Genomic DNA, 19,455 nt, shown 5'->3' on the forward strand with positions numbered 1-19,455 from the left:
CAGGTTTCCGGCCGAGTGCGTCCTTGTTGTACAGACCGAATTGATTCTTGGCCGACCCCACCGTAAGATGTAAGACGTAAGATAAAAAGATATGGCGAGACCTCGTGCTTGCTGCGTCCTGTGATGTAGGGGCGTGGTAAGGTGAAGTAACTAATTAAAAAATATATTGGCATCCTACAAACTATTTAAATTTGTATTGTTTTCGCCTAGTGAAAATAGTATAATAAATAATAACAATAGCAATAAAAAATACCTTATTTATACTATATAATAAACATATAATATATACTATTTTATAAACAAAGCTTGAATAACTGATTAACTTTCTTGATCGCTACAATTGTTTGAATAAGCGAGAAAAAGTCCAAATCTGAATACGAAAACATCAAACAACATGTTTACCTATTTTCATATTAAAATGTGACTATTTGTAAAATTACGGTAGGAAAAAATAATATTATACAGCATCATGTAAAGGACAATATGATTGTTAGCAACGAGCGGCACGAGTCCAATGAATATCAAAATATGAAGATATATAGGTACCTACAAAATAAATGTTATATGCGTGAGAATATTTTCTACCTAATAACATCCTGCAGACTCACACAGAACTAAATTCAAAGATCGTTTTGAGCAATCGTCAACCTTAAAAAATAGCAAGTTCACGGAAAGATCCAGGGATCAATTGGATCGTATTGCTGCTTGATTCTATTACAGTGAAACCCCGATTCTACGGTTTTCAAGGAACCCTAAAAAAGAACGATAGATGCGGGATATCTATATATATATACTAGCTGACCCGGCGAACTTCGTACCGCTTCAGAATCAATAATCTTGTGTTAATTTATTAGCTGAATTAAAATACTCAACATGAATTAAGTTCAATAAATGAGCAAAAATCAAATCAAAATGAAATAGATTACATAGTTTTGGTTGGTTCAGATTTCGAAGCATGATAACTACCAAGTTAATCTTCAGTTGTAAATTGTGCGGTGGCAAGCCAGGCAGATCCAATAAGTTTAAAAATTCGGTTGGATAGTTGGTTGCTTCTTCTTTGTTTATTATACAGTCGATATATTTGAAGGAATGCATTGGACCAACGATTTGATTTTGAATTGTGGAGTTTAAGTGATCCACATCTTTGTTCTTTGCCGCAAAAATTGCTCGTTCACACAACCAATTGTGATTTTTGTGGTTAGCAATGACGTTCGGGAACACTTTGTTGATGAGGTCGTCCTTCGCTGAGACGAAATTTCAAAAATTCGGCGGAAACGAAATCAATCCATTCGATTCGTCGTCAGGAACACGGCAGTTACCGATAGTCAGCAATTGCTTAGAGAAATCGTCGGCAGATGGATCGTTTAGCAATGCAACTCGCATGTTCGTCGTCAGCCGAAGTTTCTTTACATAGCGCCACAGAGTCTATGATTTGAGGCAAGTGTTCATTTCATCGGCAGCGTTCGATCTTGGAATGACTGGTAGTGTTTGGCAGAAATTGCCAGATAGTAGAATCATTGGGCCACCAAAACATCTTGAGTAATTGCGCAGATCTTTCATAGTTCGATTGAGTGCTGCCAATGCGCATTTGTGCGCCATTGTGCATTCATCCCAGGTGATGATTTTACTTGATAACAAAACTTTGGCCATTGCTGAGTGTTTCGCAATATATCGGTGTTTTAGTCATTTGAAGGTTTAACGGCAATTTCAACGCTAAATTAATCACATAATTCAGAATTACATAATGAAGCAGTTATCGATGCACACACAATCACAAATTTGATAACCTCACAAAGTGAACATCTTCGAAGGCAACTTACCGTTTGAAAATCACGATCAAAATAGCTATTTGCGCACCTAGCTGGTAATCGGCTCGATTATTCACGTAGATCGATTGTCGAATGAAGTTCGAATGATGGTTTTTGAAATCGGTAGGTAAATAATGAGCAAAACCAGCAATGAGATCATGTAATTTTATCCTTGGCTTTATTTTTGGATGGACGCTGTCGAAAAAGTAAAAAAGATTCAGGCAGGACAACTTCCTCCAAAATTCGCCGGAAAACAAAGTATTTCGGGATTACCTGAGGGTGAACTGAATCAACTGTCAAAGGAAAGATAATGCACACAATGCCTTTCATTTGTTTGTTTGTTTCTTGTTTATTCTTTCTGTCATTATGGACTATCGTATGGATTTAAATATTTTGTGATTTTCTTTTATTTTCGATTGCGCGTTCATTGTTCAAAATGTCAAAATGTATGAGAAAATGAATTGTCTTCATAATTTTTTTTCCCGTGATTTATCCAATATCTTAATAGTTATTCTGCTATTCCGGGCGGAGACAAATCCAACAAATCAAAGATTATAAAAATCGGTCCAGCCGTTCTTGAGTTATAAATGGTGTAACTAACCCGACTTTTTTTATATATATAGATATATTTTAAAAAACTCGATTTCTCCTGGATTTTTTTCGACGTCTTGAATTATTTTCAGTTTCTCCGCTAGAGTTCTAGTTTACTTCATGGGGGGGCATTTTAGTTGCGACTTAAAATTCGTGATACGAGATGTTTACGTATCATAAACAATTTTACGAAAGCGAAATGAAAAATAGTCAACAAAAACGGTCAATCGGGATAATATTTGTGACGGGACCATAATATTTAGACGATAGATCAAGGGAAACGATAAATCGGGGAACGGTTAATGCGGGATTATTAATTCACAAAGTTCTTATGGGTGTTTGGCGGGACTTTTAAAAATGAACGATTTATGCGAGAACGGTAGATCGGGGTCCACTGTTGTAGTTGATAATGTATGCACTTATTCATACCATTCATGCATTATGCAGTCTGGTTTTGATACTTCTTTGCAGTGGCCTGTTCTAAGTAAACGTGAGTTTGCCACTTCCGAATATAATATCATTTCATTCTCTCATCGAGGCACTTACTTATTATTTTTAAACAAATATGTTTTGTGTTATATTTAGTAGTGCACCTCCACAGAATTGGTTTTTACAATGGATGTTAGGCCATTTGCTCAACCTATCATGTCCATTCACACATTGAAAAACAACATGTAGATTGGTCAGACCCACGAATCGAACCCAGGACCCAGGACATTGGACTTCGGTTACTGGAGAAACTTTGCATACCGCATTCATGTTGCCCAGTAACAAATAAGATATAAAAAGTCGACACCTCGTATATTCTGTGATTAACATCTTCAAAATATCAATTACATTAATGTCGACATAACTATAACACAAAGCGTAATTTTTACTGTGTTTTTACTGGAAATCATATAGAATATTCATTTTACATTCTATACAAAACTGTCGGGGGGATGTTGTAAGATGTAATCTTACCCCCGATGTTATGTATAAGGTTCTGATGGTTGCGTCGTGTGAGTGTGACAAATGATGGACAATATTAACGAAAAAATAAATAACCTGCTCGATTGAGAAGGAAGGGTAGATTTTCTAACTTTACTATAAAAGATCGTGTCATTGAAATATTTTTTTACATTCTCTTTGTAGTTTGACGTTTTCATAGATAGAAAATTGGTTGAATAAAAATGAAATTAGTATTTGTCTTCGCCTTAATTATGATGGCTGCAGTTTGCGGTATCTCCGCGTCATGTTCTACGATACCTAGTAAGTAGGGTTGTGTTTATTTTCATTCCACATTATATAGACTGTCGCGGTATGTTAGGTAGCACCTATTCAAGAAAAGGAATAGTTTAATTTACAATTTAATAAGAATGATACAAGCCCCGGCCATGTTCAATACGCCTCGACATTACATATTATAATTAAGTCTGTCAATTACATAAATTAATTAGAGAAACAGAAATTAGGGGATGAATTAATGAAAGTCAATTCTTTCTAGTTATTTTTAGGTAATTTAAACTATTTAATTAGAAAATACCATTGAAATTAATATTATAAAACATCAGTAGAATTTTAAAATATATGAAAAGTGGATGAATAGCCTGACCATATGTATATCGTTGTAATATAAATTTATTAAAACTCGTTAAAAATTATATTTTTTCAAATAATATAAATGTCACTAACTGGCCGACTGAGTAATACTGACCATGCAAGGTCGATGAAACATGCTAGTTAAAGGCTAACTTTTGTAAATATTTGGTGCAATAAGTACCTAAATAACATATTATGTACCTTAATTATTAATCATGCTATTTTTTACAGATGCGTGCACAGCGGTGACGTGTATTCTTGCATGCCTCAAATTAACACCAATTCTGACAGGAGTTTGTGCCTGTACTCTTTGCTCGTGCCGGTGATGATAATTAATTGCATGCAAAGTACCTAAGTGTAACAATACCAAAACTCTTGTTCAAATATTATGATTACACAATAAATTACTCTATTGATTATAATAATATGGCTTATACTATAAACATACTTGATAATATTGTAACAAAAATGTCAAATAAAGAATACCTGTCACTAAAAAGTGTCTCTAATGGTCTTATCCTACCTAAATCTCAAAGAACGAAATATTAAAGAAAAACTAACTACACATAAATAATTATAATATTTTATTTTAATAATATCATGGAGACAGTATATTCACATAAATAACAATGTAAAGTTATCGACGTAGTTGTATATTAATTATATTGTAAGCATTCTAGAAAATGTAAAAAAACAGTAAAATGAAAATGAATTAAATAGTTTTTCTCATAGTTCACGAAGTCTTTTCGTAAACCTACGTACATATTTGATATTGAAATACAAAAAAACAATAACCTTCAAATGTGTGGATCAGAACCAGAATTGTGCAACCCACAATTATTCAGTTCAGAGATAATACGAGGGTGGGTCAATAAGTCCTTAGAAAATTTGACAGGTGGCGCGACTAGTACTGTAAGCGGTTTGTTTTCATGCAGCGGCACTACCGATTCAGTATGCTGCGAAGTTTCAATCAGATTGGTCGGGTTGTTGTGTGTTTCTCGTACATTTAAAAAGAAAATTTGCTTGTGGAAAATGGAAAAATTGAAAATGGAGAAAATTAAGTTTAGAGCTGTTATTAAACATTTTAATATAAAAGGGTTAACAGCAAAGGAAATAAAAAATGAGTTGAATTTAGTTCACGGCATATCTGCTCCTTCACTTGCAACTATTTATAACTGGTTAAATGAATTTAAACGTGGTCGTACATCAACAAAGGATAAACCACGCTCAGGACGTCCTGTAGAGGTGGCTACACCAGAAATGATCAATAAAATCCACGATATGGTGTTAAGTGACCGAAGATTAAAGTTGAGTGAGATAATTGAGGTTACAGGGATCTCAAAAGGTAGCGTCATTTCTATTTTACATGACAAATTGGGCATGAAAAAAATTTCTGCAAGATGGGTGCCGCGTTTGCTCACAGTCGACAATAAACGCAATAGGGTGGTGGCCTCTAAAGCTCTGTTGTCGCTCATGCAACGCAATCCGGATGAATTTTTTTGTCGCTTTGTGACTGTAGATGAAACATAAATACACCACTATACTCCCGAGACGAAAGAACAGTCAAAGCAGTGGATTGCGAAAGGCGAACCATGTCCAAAGAAGGCGAAAACCGTAAAATCAGCTGGTAAGGTTATGGCTACTGTATTTTGGGATGCACGTGGAATTATTTTCGTTGACTATTTGGAAAATGGAAAAACAATAACAGGGGATTATTATGCAACTTTATTGGATCAGCTAAAAAACAAAATTGAAGAAAACCGGCCTCATTTAAACAGGAAAAAAATCCTCTTTCATCAGGACAATGCCCGTCTTCACACATGTTTACGATCAATGGCTAAAATTGAAGAATTGAAGTTCGAATTGGTCGACCACCCACCGTATTCGCCAGATTTAGCCCCCAGTGACTTTTTCCTTTTCCCAAACTTAAAAAAATGGCTAAGTGGACAACGTTTTTTTTCAAATGAAGAAGTCATCGATCGGACAAATGCTTATTTTGAGGACCTTCCGAAAACTTATTTTTCTGACGGCTTAAAAAAAATTGAGAAACGTCTAACCAAGTGTATTGAGCTCCAAGGAGATTATGTTGAGAAATAAAAAAAAAATACAAAAATAAAAACTGTTTTAATGCTTTTTTCTAAGGAATTATTGACCCACCCTCGTAATTAATGTTAAAGTTAGAGATTCGTTGAAATTAACTCAATATTGTTTCAGCAAAATACCTGATAATTTATCAAATGAATCACTTGAAGGCTTTTATTTACTGTTTTCTGTTGAAATTTTTCTATATGTTTCTTCCAGCATTTGAAGCCTTCCCCTCAATAATGATCTATGTTGAATAAAGTAGCGCTTCTAAATAAAATGTATCATTGTTAATACAGATATAAAATTTAGTGTAATATGATACCTTCTACGATATTGTTATAATTTAATATGTATATAATTAGTATCTAATAAGTTCAACCAACAGGATCAATAACAGAATGTTACAATATGATGAGTATGATATTATTAATATACAATAAATGAACAATTATTAGTGATGGTCCCAATAAAATGCAGCAACCAAGAAAATAAATACTGTTATGGAAAATCGCGTACAGTTGAGAGAGCTATTCAAAATATTTTACAAGAATAGAAAAACCGACTGAAAAATAAAATAAGACATAATTATAAAATCGAAATGCTCCGATTTTATAATTTTATTATCAGGATATAAAAAAAATATTAATTTACTCAATACCCAATGTCTATCATCGATTGAGATTACTTAACCTAATGGCTTAATACCTAACTCTTCCGCCTTTACGCCGAGATAATTTTATTGACACGCGTAAGTTTTGTTTATGAAATCAATATTAATATATATCATCATCAGCCGGGGTCAATCCACTGCTGGATGAAGGCCTCCCTAAGCTTCTTCCAATTCTCTCGGTCCTGTGTCTTTCGCTGCCACGTATTTCCGCCGAACTTTACCAGTTCGTCAATTCAGCGGCTTTTAGGGCGACCCTGTAGCCGTTTCGTGCCCCTTGAGTACCACTGGATGACGGCATTTGTCCAGCGGCCGTCTTTTCGACGAGCAATGTGCCCCGCCCATCTCCATTTTAGCTGTTTGACAACGTCTATTACATCGAGTACTCCTGTCTGCTTCCTAGCCCATTCGTTTCTCTTACGGTCCTTTCGCGTGATACCCAACATACACCTCTTCATGCCTCGCTGTACGACTCTTAGCCTTTGGACATCTCTCGTGTTGAGGGTCCACGTCTCGCAGCTATACGTGAGCACGGGTAGCACACATTGGTTGAACACCCTTCGCTTCAGACATAATGGTAGGTCACTCTTGAAAATACTATTCAGACGTCCGAAAGCACTCCATCCCAGCTTTGTTCCTCGAGCAATTTAATCGTGCATGATTCCGTCTATGGGCACCTGCTGTCCGAGATAGACGTAGCTGCTGACTTGTTTGAGTTGGGTGCCATTAATACAGATAATCGCAAGGTCCGAAAAACAGTTTTGTCTTTGAGACGTTTATCTCTAGGCCGACCGTTTGACTGACATCCGCGAGTTTTTGCATTCTACCTTGGAGGTCTTTCGGGTCTTGTGAGAGTATAACAATATCATCTGCAAAGCGCAGGTGACTGAGGTGCTCCCCATTAATTGTAACACATTTTTCCTCCCAATCAAGTTTGCTAAATAACTCCTTAAGAGTAGCGGTGAATAGTTTAGATGAAATGGTATCACCTTGCCGGACACCTTTGTTAATGGGGAATTTTAACACGACCGTTTGTGAAGTTTCACGCATGCTGTGGCACACTGTATATACTGTTCAATATGTTTATGTAGCGTCAAGGCAGAGCGCAAGGCGTCGATATGGCAGAGGGTGCTAAGAATCTCCGGAAAGACGGTAACAGCTGCCTACCGACGACCATTGCCACCTATAATGCGAGAAAATTATCCAGCAACGTCAAACTTCTAGAGCTCGAAGAAGAACTTGAAAAAATCCATTGGGATATTTTTGGGCTCAGCGAGATAAGACGACAAGGAGACGATATCGTCAATCTTCATAGCGGACATGTACTCTGTTATAATGGGACTAAGACCGGACATACAAGCGGTGTCGAATTTTTAATCCACATACTCTGGAAAGATTGCATAGTTGAATTTGATTTCTCCTCAGATAGAGTAGCAAGTTTAACACTTCAGCTCAGCAAAAGATACCAGATTCTGCTTTTGCAAGTTTATGCGCCCACTCAAAACTCACCTGATGAAGAAGTGGAGGAGCTATATGAAGAATCAGTACGTTGAAAAATAAAGGGAAATGTCACTTCACTATCATCATGGGAGACTTTAATGCACGAATTGGATCCCAACACCAGGATGATGTAGCGGTCGGGCACTTCGGACATGGCATCAGGGATGGCCGAGGAGACATGTTAGTGGAGTTTGCGGAAAACCACAATCTCTACACCATGAACTCATTCTTCAAAAAGAAGCCTTCCCAAAAATGGACATGGCGAAGCCCGGCAAAATAAACCAGCGAAATCGACTACATCCTCACCGACAAGAAGGATATTTTTCTAGACTGCACAGTCATTAACAGATTTAATACTGGCAGCGACCACCGAATGGTAAGGTGTAAAGTACGATTTAACATCAAACGTGAGAGATCCAAACTGATGCAGAAGCCCAGAGTCCGCAGAGGCTTGAGAAGCAGAGTCAAATACCAACAAGAGCTGGAAAACAGGCAAGCAGCCTTCCATGCTGAAAATGACCCTATCTCCTTACAAAACACCGAGGCAATAACAAAAATCATTATAGAATCTTCGGAAGAGACAGTTGCTGCTGTGATTTAACGAGTAAACAAACTCTCAAAGGAAACGTTGGATCTTATGAAGCTGCGTAGGAGTACGAAAAGCGATCAACAAGTTACAAATGATCTCGAGTACTCCACGCTCTGCAAAACTCTACGTTAAAACATAGAAGAAAATTTTCGTAAGTTCAATATGAACCTTGTAGAATCAATTGTTGCATCAGGAAAGAGCTTACATAAGAACAAGCAGCATATGTCAATAATGATATGGCAGATCACGACGCTAAAAGCCCAAGATGGAAGTATCGTGCGTAACTGGGATCATCTACTAGACACTGTTGTAGAGTTTTACATCATTCTATACAAAGATGACACTGACATCAATTCAGATCTTCTGGTGAACGGAGAATATGGAGATCCTCTTCCCGAGGTTACTACCACAGAGGTGGAATATGCTATGTTGTACATGAAGGGTGGGAAAGCCCCGAGAGAAGATGGGCTGACTATCGATGTTCTCAAACGGGCCGGGAGGACGGTGAGCGAAGTGCTTGCACGTCTGTTCACGGCTTGTTTGCACGAAGAGAATATCCCAGAGTCATGGAAAAATGCCTCCATTATTATTCTCCATAAGAAAGGAGACACTGAAGATCTGAAAAACTATCGACCAATTAGTCTACTGCCAATTCTGTATAAAGTTTTCACGAAAATACTCTCAAAGTGTCTCTAAACAGTTCTAGACGAGAATCAACCATAAGAACAAGCTGGATTCAGAAGAGGCTACAGTACTATGGATCATTTACAGGTCGTCAGGGAAATCATAAAGCGCTACCAGGAATGCAAACTGCCATTATATCTTGGTTTTAGAGACTGTGAAAAGGCATTAGATTCCATCAAAAAATTCTCAATTATAGACACCCTTAGCAACCAAGGAATTAATATATATATATACTTACTAAATATATTTTTAGTTTATTATAAAAACATAGATTTAAAAAATACGCGTACCTAACACAACATACCATGGAAACCTGCATGCCGGACTAACTGCGAATTGACCACAAAAGAAACCAATGGATATAAGGATGCAGCATATAAGAGTAGGTACGCAATATGATAACTGCAGCTAATCTGATGAAATGGCAATGGGCTGGATATGTCGCTCGGTGACTGAACAACTGTTGCACCAATCTCATCACACAGTGATACCCTAAGGGCACTAAACAAAGATATGGGCGGCCTATAACCCACTGTATAGCGGCTCGCGTGGTGGAGTGCGTAAGGCACTGGCTTTTCATCCGGGAGCACCGGGTTAGATTCCGGTGAGGTCAATATATTTTAGTTTTCTTTTAAGCCTGGATGTTTGTGATTGTTTCACTTATATTATCAAATACACTACTATTTATTTCACCACGCCACTGCCATTGGGTCTCTTAGCCTGTATAGTGTTACGAAAAAAATATATATAGGTATATAATTATATATTTATATAAAGTAAAGTATAATGTAAGCTACTAGAATTTTAAATAGATTATAAACGAAATCATAAAGTTTATAAAGCGGCAGCGAAGAATTAGGGAGCCAGAAGAGAACGAGGTGCTTGAGAAAGTCTACACCCATCAGTGGATCGCCCCCGGCCGATGATGATAGAATCAGTGGCGAAGGGTGGAGGTAGGCTGTTAAGATTCGACATAAATAATACAAACTATTATTGACTTATTTTAGAAAATTGGTAAGTACCGCCAACCCTTGCATCTTTGCCTAAATCTGTTGGACTGGTGTTCTGTGTGAAGGTTGAAAACACAAAACATATTAAATAGAAATCTAAAAGCTATCGCCATGGACCAAATTTTTGAAGCAGGGTAGTTTATGGCCTGACCGTCATAAAACCTAAGTTAAAAAACCTTGTCGACTGTCCACAAATATTTATTTATTTATTTATTTATAAAAAAGAGTATTACGGCATTACAGCTTTTGGCCAATGCGCCATAATACATAATACATACAAATATATAAAAATATCTTAATTACAAATAACAACTAATATGACAAGAAAGTGGAAAAGACAGCATGTGTAAATATTAAAGAAATATGATAATATATACAATTATAAATTTATCCTATTTAAAACGTCTACAAACATTATATAATTAATAAAAAACAAATCAACCTTTATGGTGCCATCAAATAAGCTAATTGCACGATACACAGCATCATGAAACATAACATCTGTCCTGCGACGCGGTATCTTGAAGACCGTGGAGCTGCGAGTGATATTGGTGGGAACATGAAAATTAATATTTGCCAGTATATGCGGATTGTAAATGAACCCACGAAGAAGTAAAAAGAAATGCTTTAAAAGAACAATCACTCTTCGGGTAGACAGAGGTTGCATTGATAGCATACCCAGAAGAAAACAAGTCAGGAAATTCATTTTATTGTCATTATCATAAGGAAAGAACCCGTATGTTCTTAAGTAGAGAAATCTAAGAAATCTATTGTGGACTCGATCCAGCTTAATTGTGTGCATGAACCTATTAGGACTCCAAATAATGCTGGCATATTCAAGAATACTCAACACAAATGATACGTATAATGTACGTGTATTAGAATAATGTGAAAAACTAAAATGCATATAATTATGATACAGACCTAGGTAGGTAACTATTGAAAATAGCACATTCTTTAACACGACATATTTACGTTTATCCCATATTTTTCCACACTCGAGTTCTCTAGACTATTATACCATACCCAGTAAGCCAGTTTCCATTAATTTTGTGTTCCCTGGTCGAAAAAGAAGAATTCGAGGTATCTTTGCGAGCTTAGTCTGGCTAAATTATCTGGAGACTTTGTAGAATCACTATCCAAACTATTATATCAATATTTAAATTTCATATGAAATTCAAATACCTACCTACCTAAAAATATGCGTGAAAGTATGTTATGAGAATAGAGTATACTATTAGTTTGATAATAACACGACGTCGTAGTACAACCAACATACGATTTAATTGGCTATTTTTTATTCAACAAATAATTCACAAGATTTAAGAATGTATTATTCTTTATATTGAACATATATAACTTTGAAAACACTTCTGAGAAAATATATACCAATAGAAAAAAAAAATATTAAAACGATTACTGAACCATCCTCCCTCCTTCCTCCTGCAATGTCATTTAAAAAACCTTATGTACCGAAAAATAATTGTTAGCCATTTGACCGATTCATTTGGGCTCAATCTAAAAACAAAATGAATAATTATTGCCGCAACAATCTAAATGTCAAAAAAAAAAAATTTTCTTCGCAAAACTGACCAATCAGCCAAAAATCTGGCATTCAAGTAAAGGTCCGCCCTAAAGCAAAAACTATGATCCCATCTTAAATACCGATTACATTAAGTAATCAAGTACCACAAGTCTCGTTATTATTACAATTATTTCATTATTATAATAAAATCTATTATTTATGGTTAGGACGCCAATTTGAATCTAATGTCTAGCGAAGACAGTAGGCCACTGTATTCAATAAAAAACATATATTTCAGAAAATACCATTTCTGATATTTACACTCATGTCATTTGGTTTAAATGTCTGTCATAGATAATTTATAAACGAAGATGGTACGCAAATGGCATTAGATTATAGGTACCTATGACAAATACTTGCAGTCCGAAATTGCAAAATCAGAGTCACCGAATAGACTTAGATTTTGGACGACTCCACCTGATTCTTGAACGATATGTATGATAATGTAGGTAAGTGCCGCGAGACGTGGTGTTGGACTAAAATAAATGGCGCAGCCTTGTGCTTGTTCTGTGCTCCGATGCTGAGGTATAGGAGAGTGAAATAATATTCATATTGTTTTTCAATGTGTGTTTGGAGTGAGTGTATGGACCTAATAGGTTGAGCAAAGGGCTAACATCGATTTCTCGTAAAAATAAAAATCTGTTAATACAAACCTCACCTCTATGGAGACCCACAATTTACGATCTTCTTATGATATAAAATAAATTATTTCGCCTATAAACAAAGTTTCAATAATTTACTACTTTACTTTCTTGCTCGCTTTAGTTATTGAAATGTGAAGGAGAGAGTGGTAGTTCCGTTAAAAATCTGAATACTTTAATATTAGAGAACATGTTTATCCAAATCCATATTAAAAAGTGAGTATTTGTAAAATGAAAAAAAAATTAATCCAGCGTCGCGACGTCAAAGTAGAGTGGCACGAATTTAGTGAATATAAAAATGTGAAGCTATAGTATTATTATTATAAAGGTATTATTTATAAAAAAATATTAAATACACGAGGAGAAAACTTGGGTTCAAAACTTTAATCCATTAGAATTTAAATTCAAATTCCATCAAGTACCTTCGGTCGATGGTATTAATACTATAATTATTTTCATTTAAGAATTACTATTATTACTTCTAAACGAAATATTTGGCCCCACAAAGTGAAGGTTGTATTAATGAACATTTTTGTGAGAAATAGTTTATATCAATTATTCATCCAATATAAGCTGGATAGACCAATACAATATAAACTATAGAAGTGGGATTTGTGGACGGTACCAAGTATTCGGATGTGAACAAACTGCTACTATTCAACCTTTAGTAATACACTGTTATTTAAAAAATTCAACATCTCTTTATTTATTGTGGTTTTACGAATATGTTTTAGATGCATGCCCAAACCGCGGCCCAAATGAAGACTTTTTGTGGCCCAAGACCCAATAATTGAAGTTTTCAGCTTTCTATATTTCGCATTTTGGTATACATACAATAAAAAAATCACGAAAATTTACCACATTTATTTATATTTTATGAAATTAGACCTTTCTTATTGTGCTGCTTGCTAGTACCTGTTTTAATGCTTATGCCGGCTCCACACACTCCGTACTTGGTGACTGTAAAGATATTTTTTTAATATTCTAATGGAGTCATAAAATTAATTAATGAATTCGATATCAGATTCGTATTTATGCAAAAGTATGTCATTGAGGAAATGTTCAAAATATTCTTCACTCCATTTAATGTGGAGGTAGATACAGCGCATCCCAATTTATAAATGGAGCTAATAGAACTGCAATCAAGCATAGAGTTAAAGTGCATTTTCAAAGAGAATAAGCTTGAGTTTTATCAAAAATATATCCTCGAAGATAAATTTCCAAAATAAAACGACTGGCAATGTGCATCACAGCAGCATTAAATTTGAGATTACATATCGCTGCGAATCGTTCTTTTCGAAATCAAATGTAGTAAAAACGAAGTGTCGCAGCAGGTTGCTCGACGAAAACACGACCAATCAACTGCGATGCGCGTCGGCTATACCAGTCAATATGAAAAAGATATCAAACAATGTACAAAAACAAGTGTCATATTAATTATAAGGTAATAAAATATTTTGAATAAGTTCATTGTTTTATTTATTATATCTATGTGTGTGGCCCACATAAGCTCAGCAATATTTTTTTTGGCCCGCCAAGCGATTTGGGTTGGGCACCCCTGTTTTATATATTATTTGTACAAGGAAGTTGATGAAAACGCCAAAGTAGACAAGATATCTCCAACCTATTATCCCAAATTTATTCCAGATTCATTAAAATTTATCGGCATTACTCTTGCTATGAATAAAAAACCATCATACGAACAATTGAAAATTAAAAACACAAAATTAAAAACACAAAAAATATGCTTACAAATTTTATACAAAATGCGTTAATAAAAGAAATTGTCAAAATCTAAGCATTCTTCTTACAACCCTTTTTTAACCAGTGGTTTCATTGTTAAACCACTGGGCCAGGAATGATAATCTTACCATCTGATTTTGAGTTGCCAAAACTATTTGTTACTATAAAATACAGATATATATTATAGATAATAGATAGAAGATAGAATGCTAAAAAAGTCTCTAAACTAAAAATGGATACACAGATTTATTTATTTTTCTAACTAAGTATAACTTATATAATTATTACTTAGTCATAATTTACATTTATGGCACATTACTTAAAAATTATTAAATAAACTAAAATATTAAATCACTAATTTATATTTTTTATAAGTAAACAAAATAATAAATATAAAACTAATTTTTCTTCCTATTGTTATTTTGCGATTATTTATACTTATTTTATTAGAAAGATTTAAAGTCTTAGAATTGAAAGAACATTTCATTTATTTTGTACTTTTTTTTAATAAATAACAATACCTTACTCTCATATCTGTAAGTATTATCTTTTTTTTTGTATTTCTTATTAAGAAAATGTTAAAAATGTACAACGATAAGCGAAAGAGATATGGAAAGAATTTACTTTTGAAGTAAGAGAAAGAAATAACCTCACCGATTGAGATGCACTGGCAGGTTTTCAAAAAACTAAAAAAGATCATTACATTGTTTTCTTTTACATTTTTCTGGTAGTTTGACGTTTTAATTATTTAAAAATCAACTTAATTTGCTGTATAAAAATGAAATTTTCATTTGTCCTTACCTTAGTCTTCAGGCAGCAGTTTGCGGTACCTACGCTGAACCAACAAATTGCGATCAATTTCAAATTTCAAAATTCATTTCATTTTATATTGACAAATTATATTATTTATAATAAACTATTATTTTACTTTCCAGAATAGAACGGGAGGGAAAAGGTCGTGTAATTTTTTTTTGACCATACTTGTAGATTATTATTTATTCAGGAAGGAAATGCTTGATGAAAATTAAATAAAATAGTTAAAATCTTAATATCAATGACGCTGTAGGCCGTATGGGTCCCTGACTACCTTCAAAGTAAATCTTAACCATCTATCTCCTCTACCTTGCCATGCTACGCTAGTTGGACACACCGATTGTCTGAACTTTATAATGATAAAGAGTATCTACAATGGTTTTACATTTAACTGTATAATTTAATATCTGTGTTATAATCATTTTATATTCGTGTTTGATTCATTCAATGAGGAAATGTTTTTTCTCGATAAGAAACTTAGGTTCGATTAAAAAAATATGTACCTACCTACTTCTAATTGTTTTAAAAACTTTCTATTATAAATGTGTAAGCCTATAGTTTCTTAGTTATCAATATTTGGATCATTTTTATGCTGATAATTTAAATAATATTGTTAATAAATATTTAGGGAAAAGGTCGAACGAAAATTTGATATCACGATGGCCTAATGTTAATATTAAGTAAGTGACTTTTTACAAATGGTGAAGGAAGCTAAACAAACTAAATATTTAATATCCCATATCTGACTGTTAATATCAGACAACAGAGCATGTATACATATTTGTTCTTTCAAAACGTACAATGGCGATTGGAGATAACGAAGTTGACTCCTGACCACTACGCCAGTCAATTTTTTGACAGGCCATGTTGGGTTTGCTGCATGTCCTTGCGTCGGAGAAAAACAGACCACATACTCTGGGAATATCCGAGAATATACTCTGAGAGTCGGTCCACGGCACTTTTTATTAGAGTTAAATCATTATAATCAACCAAAGCTCACTTCAGAGCGTGGTAACGTATCGTGGCGACAAAAGACTTGGTATCTGCTCCTGAGACATTACCAGTGCGGAAAGCTGCTAGTGCTTCACAGCCACACGTAGAACCTCGTTATACGCTCGATTGAGACTGAGTGTAGTGCGAGGCGGGTTGGCTTGGAGGGGTCCGTGGTTGTGGATGTTGTGTACATGTTGTAACTACATTGCATCCCAATAACCCGTTACGTAAAAAATGTTAAAGCAAATAACATTACGCCTAATAATTCAATAAAATGTTATATATATATAGATAAACATCCAAATTTGTTATTTCACTTAATATTTTTCCTTTTAAATAATTAGAAAGTGATACCTTGACAGCTTAGAAAAAGGTTACAGGCTATCACAGGTTAATTCCTGCAATGTTCAGATACGGCAAATTACAAATATGGCTGTTCGCATTTTTGTTAAAATACCTAAGTACATAATATATATTCTTCTTCTTTGGCCATATCCGCCCCTTAACTGGAGCATATGGACACCACGCGGCGCCTCCAAGAATCTTTGTCGCTCGCCAGTCTTCTTGCTTCGTTCCAGGTCAAACCAGCATCCCGTAGCTCCGCCGTATACACTCTGTAGATTGTATTTAGCGGCCTTCCAGGTCGCTGGAATCCGGTCGGCTTGAAGAACAGGCAAGCCAGGTTAAAGTTTTCTTCTGGCAACCGCAGCACGTGGCCGAGCCAGGTCCAACGTCGCCTCTTCACTTTCAGCGTGATGAGAGGCTGCTTGGTGCGTTCTCTTATCTCCTCGTTGCTCCTAAAGACATACCACCGCACACCCAGTATTCGTCGCAAACATCTGTTTTCGATGCTCAGTATACGGTTGCTCTGAGCCTTCGTAAGGTGCCATGATTCGCTACCGTGAAGCAGCACCGTCAGAATACAAGCGTCCAATAGGCGGCATTTGGTTTTGACCAAGTACAATCGTGAGTCCCAGATATTTCGCATCGAGTTGAATGTTGCTTCAGCCATTCCCATTCGGATAGCGAGCTCTTTCTGCAAAATGCCAGGTCAAAATTGAGTTTTTATTGTATTTTCAAACCATGATCCTGGACACTCCTTAAACGTTGTAGATAATCTATTTATATAATTTTGAAGCCTTATTATCTTTTATAATTATTTTAAAAATTTGATGACTGCATAAAGTATTTTTGTTACATAAAATAGTATTCTTTTAAACCTCTCGCTCTAATGTTTTAGAATATAGTCATAATTCGGTACATAACTGTGCAGTGGTGTTAAGATTTTTTACATTTATTAATTTTTAAACGCATTTATGAAACCATTAGTATAATTTATTACGAGATAATTTTTGTAAAATATTCACGATAAAAAATTATATTGATAATCTCTGTTATCGCAAATTTGACAAGAATTAGGCATTTTATTATTTAAAGCAGCACCGTCAGAATACAAGCGTCGAATAGGCGGCATTTGGTTTTGACCAAGTACAATCGTGAGTCCCAGATATTTCGCATCGAGTTGAATGTTGCTCCAGCCATTCCCATTCGGATAGCGAGCTCTTTCTGCAAAATGCCATCTCCCGTGATGTGTACCCCCAGGTACTTGAAGCTGTTGACGCTCTCAATGTTTTGTCCATCGCTAATCAGAGGGAAATCTGGATCAGGACAGGTGCTATTGCACAAGACGTTGGTATAATTCGCGTTGATTTTCAAACCAACGCGAGAGGAGTTGTTATGCAACCTGTCGATTGTCTCTTGAATGCCCTCGATTGAGTTGTCGAATAGGACAGCATCATCGGCGTATTCCAGGTCGCATAGCTTTACCGTGGGGGTAACATGTATGCCTCGGTCGGGTGGTATTGACTTCCGTAGTATGAAGTCAAAAAAATTACATAAAATTACACTATAATATTAATTCCACGGAAATATAATGATATTTATGTTGACAGCTATTTTAGGCAATGAACCCATCTCTAGAACGACACTTAGATATCTTTTCCGCGATATCACGTAAATTCAAATTTAATTAATAAACATTACTACTTTATTTAAATAATTAACGTTCAATCGGCAAGCGATTTACTTGAAAGACATCATCATCATCAGGGGCGCGACAACCCGGTGTGGGTCCTGGCTTCCTCCAACAGCTCCCTCCACCTGTCCCTAACCAGTGTGGCCGCTTTCCAATTTGGTACCCCCAGAATACGGCAGTCACTGGCAGCTCTATCCAACCAGCGAATCTTTGGCCTCTCTCTTCATCTACGTCCTATTGGATTGCTGGGCATCACTCTCTTTGCCGGTTCATTGTCATTCATACGGTGTACATGACCTAGCCATCGCAGTCTCCTAATCTTAATTGATTGAACTGCGCTGCAATCTTCGTACAGCCCGTAGATCTCAGCATTATATTATCTCTTCTCCAATTGGTGCCATCCTTGATCGGTCCATATATACGGCGGAGAATTTTTCTTTCAAATATGTTCAGGGCTCGTTCATTTCGCAGAGTTAATGTTCAGGTTTCCGATGCGTAGGTGAGCACTGGCTTTACAAGTGTCATGTAAAGAGTGCTTTTAGTTCGGCGAGGTAGTATGCGGGACTTAAAATGTCTTAACAGGCCAAAGTAGCATTTATTCGCAGACATGATTCTCTTGTTGATTTCTTCTGTAATATCATTATGTCGAGTTACAAGAGATCCATGGTATATGAAACTGTCGACCGTATCAAGCTTGTATGCACCAATATCTAACTTTGGTGCGACTTCTCGTGGTGTGACATAGACAGGCATGTATTTAGTTTTTGCCTCGTTACTTGAAAGACAAATCATCAAAATATAATTTAAATATATTATCTTATCTATAAACTTTACATATTTTACACCTAATCGATTTTTTGCATAAAAATATAGTTTTATACCTAGCATGTTTACATAAATATTGGCCGAAGAACGCTTTGATAGGAACCACATTATTAAAGTATTGCTTAAATATAAAATATTTGCATTATTATCATGCTGCTAATTTAAATATATTTTTAATACTTACATATTATTTAGGGAAAAGGGTCAAACGAAAATGTTATACAGTAGGTCATATTTTATTGCTATTTCTTAGATTGTGGATAAATGTTTAAATACATTCAACACTTGCAATATCTTGCAATACA

At 35.4% G+C, this 19,455-nt stretch overlaps 1 long non-coding RNA gene across 3 annotated transcripts in view; it reads left to right on the plus strand.

Moving 5' to 3' along the window:
* The window catches only part of LOC147063386 (uncharacterized), a 55,264-nt gene that overhangs the window by 33,563 nt on the left and 2,246 nt on the right, over positions 1–19,455 (plus strand). Inside the window, exon 5 of one of the 3 annotated variants that reach the window (XR_015072071.1) lies at positions 4,212–4,482. The exons of 1 other annotated variant lie outside the window; for it this stretch is intronic. This is a non-coding gene — a long non-coding RNA (uncharacterized LOC147063386). Of the gene's footprint in view, positions 1–4,211; positions 4,483–19,455 lie in introns of those variants that run through there. One more of the 3 variants, XR_015072070.1, reaches the window with a different exon arrangement.

Source organism: Rhyacophila brunnea, unplaced genomic scaffold, assembly GCF_057557595.1.
Source record: "Rhyacophila brunnea isolate RB1 unplaced genomic scaffold, BYU_Rbru_1.0 scaffold_9, whole genome shotgun sequence".
Taxonomy (NCBI): Eukaryota; Metazoa; Arthropoda; class Insecta; order Trichoptera; family Rhyacophilidae; genus Rhyacophila; species Rhyacophila brunnea.